This window comes from Dasypus novemcinctus, chromosome 16 (genome assembly GCF_030445035.2).
Source record: "Dasypus novemcinctus isolate mDasNov1 chromosome 16, mDasNov1.1.hap2, whole genome shotgun sequence".
NCBI classification, from domain to species: Eukaryota; Metazoa; Chordata; class Mammalia; order Cingulata; family Dasypodidae; genus Dasypus; species Dasypus novemcinctus.
The window spans coordinates 80113882-80118332 of NC_080688.1; positions in this window are offsets into that span (position 1 = coordinate 80113882).

The window sequence follows — 4451 nt, forward strand, 5'->3', positions numbered from 1 at the left end:
TACACCATTTTACGTATTGACCAGCGATGCATGAGGGTTCTAATTTTTCCACACCTTTATCAACATTTGCTAGTGTCTGTCTTTTTATTTTAACCATCCTAGTCCAAATGAAATTGTAACTCATTGTGGTTTTGATTTTGCCTTTCCCTAATTATTAATAATATTGAGTATCTATTTATGTGCTTTTTGTCCATTTGCATATATCCTTTGGAGAAATGTCTATTGAAATCTTTTGCCCATTTTTCAAATGGGTCATTTGTTTTTCTGTTGTTGAGTTGTAAGTGTTCTTTACATATTCTGAACACAGTCCCTAATCAGATTTATGATTTGCATTGATCTTCTCCTACTTTGTGGATCATCTTTTCATTTTTTAAATTTGGCATCATTTGCAGCATAAAAGTTTTAAATTTTGATGAAGCTCTATTTATAAATATATAGGTTTATTTTTCCTTTTGTTGCTGCATTTTTGGTGTCATCTCAAAAAACTATTGCCTAACCTAAGAGCACAAAGATTTAATCCTATGATTTCTTCTAAGCTCTCATATTTAAGCTCTTAATCCATTTTGAGTTAATTTCTGTGTGTGGCACTATGAAAACCATAGGCATGTGAAGACAAATAATCTTGTCATCTCAGGGTTCTGAGGTGAGGAATGCAGGAACTACTGAAGTACGTACGTACCGTAGACTTTCTATAGTACATTTTATTTTTTATTTTGCTTTATTTTTTTAAGGCACACAGTAATTTTATTTTTTTATAGTACATTTTTTAAAAGCTCAAAAATATTTACTATGCTTTGTTCTGAAACATTAAAAGGGATTATGGCTCAAGAGGGCTAAAAATGAAATTCTGAGTCCATAATCAGGAATTCAGAACACATTATTTAAAGAAATGTGCAGCTACAAAAGGATTGTTGATTGGCTTAGACTTTATAAAGCACCCCGCAAAATGGACAAAAGGCCGCTCGTATTACCAAAGGTGAATGTTGCACAATGGTTAGGAAAATTAGGCATAATCACTGTACTTTTGATTTACTGGATGCCTTTGATGGGCCTCGGACTACCAGAAATCCGGGAGTTTACTTGAGACAAATCAAATGAGGCAAATGCCTCGATAGATGTGTAATTTCTCTACTCTTTCCTCAGAAGTCCAAGTAACTGGATTAAGTTTCACAGGCATGAACTTCCCTTGCGACTTCCCCCTTCTTCTGGCCAATATTTGAACGGGTGTGCCCCTCTGACGGCTGAGCTCCCCAGCCATTCTCTCTAAGAGAAAAAGGGAATTCAGGAACGGCGCTGACCAGGGCAATTTCCCCCCTGCTTGCGCGGCTTCCTCTTTACGACTTTGGCTCTTCTCAGCGCCTTTAGTAATTGCCAGTAGCAGCCACAGCTACTTCCAAAAGCTCCTTATCAGAGCGGATAAGGAGGAGTGAAAAAAGAAAACATGGACGAAATGTTCACACTTGTCCAACAAAGCCAAGAAAGCACTCGGAGGCACTGCACGTCGCAATGTTTCTGTCAGCACTGTCTCCAGAAATAGGGAGAGAGTGGTTTTAGGAAGTGGGAGAAAAGAGGATGGCAGGAAGGGATGAGGGAGAGGCCAGGCTTTGTTGTTTTGCGTGGGCCTCTGCCTAGCAGCAAATGCTTGTCCTCTTAGTCTTCTCCCTCTGCCGGCCTACACCTCTGCCTTCACTTCAAATAAAACATCAGGAAAAACTTTGCCATGTCACCTGAGTGCTCACACTGATGTCTGGCATCGGGATTTTCTAAAATGAATTATATTCCCCAAGTCCACTGGGAGAGAGATGGTGGTGGGGGAGATCATTCACCCAGAAAGCCTCATGGTGGGACAGAGAAGACAGCTGGGCACGAGCCGAAGCATCTTGGCACAGGATGACCTCCATGTGCACAGTTACTTTTGAGTTTCCATTTTGGATGCTAATATAACCAGAGAAATGAAGTTTTTGAAACTTGTTTTCTCTGCCGGATTTGCCATGGAATATTCTATTCCCCAAAGTGTAAGGCATTGCAGGTGCCAATGGAGAAACTCAACACGTGGGCATGGAAAATTGCAACAGGGTGAAAGAGTCACAGGGAAAAATACAGGAAAGGTAGGCACCAACTTGCCCTTGGTGTTCCCTTTAGAGTATTCAGAAAATTAGGTGGTCACACCCTGTCCCCACCCCCCAGTGTGACAGTAGTTGAAGGAGGCTCAAGACCTGACTTGAAATAATCATAGAACTTGTCTAGTTGTGCAGAAGAGCAATTGAGGTTAAAGGAGGGGTCAGGAATGCTGATCTTTTTCATTCCTGTCCTGGGGAACTTCTCTAGGAGAAATAAGATTGGTTCAAAGCTTTTGGGAGGGAAAAACTGATTGAAAAATAGCATGAGAGAGGCAGCCCCTTCCAGATGCTGCTGGTGGGAATCTCTGGAGTGCAATTTGACATGATGTAGTGCATTTCATCCAGTAATTCAACACCTCAACATCTATTCTAAGGAAACAATCCGAGATCCATATAGAAAAATGTTAAAAACCAAGGGTTTTAATAACATTATTTATGTAAATTGGAAGCTGCCTAATAAGGGCATGGAAGAGGATTTATGGCATGTTCACATGGTCATTAAAAGTAATTCTTAGGAAGATAGTTTTAAAATTGGAGAAATACATAGGTTGAGGTATTAAATAAAAACTGATGGTATTATATAGTGCTTAAAGGGCTCTCTAGGTTGTTCAGGGAGAATAAGGAGCAGAGAGATGAAGTTTGGGACTTTCTGGCAGCACATAGCTCTGCCCTGGAAATAAGCAGGCAGAAATAAGAGGCTGCCTTGGTGGAATGCTTTGTTCTAAAGGAATGACAGACTTAGGGACAATTACTTTAAAGTTCATTGAATTAATGATCATAAATGTATGTCTTTTTTTTTTTTCTGCCTTATAGATTAATTATTCTGATTCATGGTCTAATTTAAAAGTCACAGAATTACTTGCCCAACACCTCTCCTTACCAGCTGGTGCAGCTGTGGGACAGCCTGTTGCCTCCTCTGCCTGACACTCAGTTGACTTCGCTTAGAACTTGGCCCGGGACAGTTGCCCCTAGCTTCCAGGTATGTGCTGGGGGTGGACGAGTCGCTGTTGGAGGAGATGCCTTTGGGGCTCAGTGCCCTGGCAGTGAAGCTCTAGGCATTGCAGGTCTTTATTCTTGGCTCAGAGAGGTGGGGAGGTGCTCAAGCTGCAGTTCTGCTCCTGTCATGACTGTGAGCAAGTTAAATTCTCGGAACTTCTCGGGGTCTTAGGTTTCTCATTTGTTATATTGGGGTAATGGTGTCTCTCTCCCTGAGTTATCAAAGGGATTGAAGGAGGTAAGGGGTGTGCAAGGGCCCATCACTAGTAGATAGAGAGGCAGGCAATACAGTCTGAATTGTAAGCTCTCAGGGCACTTCGTGTCCCCGGGGCAGGGACAGGGATGCTCTCCTTCACTGTATACCCAGGGCCTAACAGATAGTAGTTGTTCATCAGACGAATGACAGGGCCATTATTTTACTGCCATCTTGAAGGTTTTGCCTGGTGTCAAGATCCAAGCAAAATACACCTTTTTCATTTTAGAAACTGTGTTTCTTATCAGTGTATGATAATATTTTCTGCTTTGTAGCCACGTGGTCCCGGCCACAATTATTCAGCTCTGCCATTGTAGAAGGAAAGCAGCCACAGACAAGAGGAAATGAATGGGTGTGGCTGCATTCCAATAAAACTTTAGCTATAAAAACGGGTGGTGGACTGGATTTGGCCCCATGGGCTGTAGTTTGTGAACCCTGATCTAAAGGATGAATAAAAACGATATAGGGAAGTGGATTTGGCCCAATGGATAGGGTGTCTGCCTACCACATGGGAGGTCTGTGGTTCAAACCCCGGGCCTCCTGACCCATGTGGAGTTGGCCCATGCGCAGTGCTGATGTGTGCAAGGAGTGCCGTGCCACGCAGGGGTGTCTCTCGCGTAGGGGAGCCCCATGAGCAAGGATTGTGCCCCGTAAGGAGGGCTGCCCAGCGCCAAAGAAAGTGCAGCCTGCCCAAGAATGGTGCCACACACACGGAGAGCTGACACAACAAGATGATGCAACAAAAAGAAACACAGATTCCTGTGCCGCTGACAACAACAGAAGGGGACAAAGAAGAAGACGCGGCAAATAGACACAGAGAACAGACAACCAGGGCGGGGGTGGGAGGGGAGAGAAAGGGGAGAGAAATAAATAAATAAATAAACCTTCAAAAAAAAGATATATGTCCTGGGAAAGCAGATTTGACTTAACTGATAGAGCATCTGTCTACCATATGGGAGGTCCAGTGTTCAAACCGAGGGTCTTCGGACCCATGTGGTGAGCTGGCCCACATGCAGCCCTGCTGCGTGCGCAAGGAGTGCCATGCCACGCAGGGGTGTCCTGTGTAGGGGAGCCCACATGCA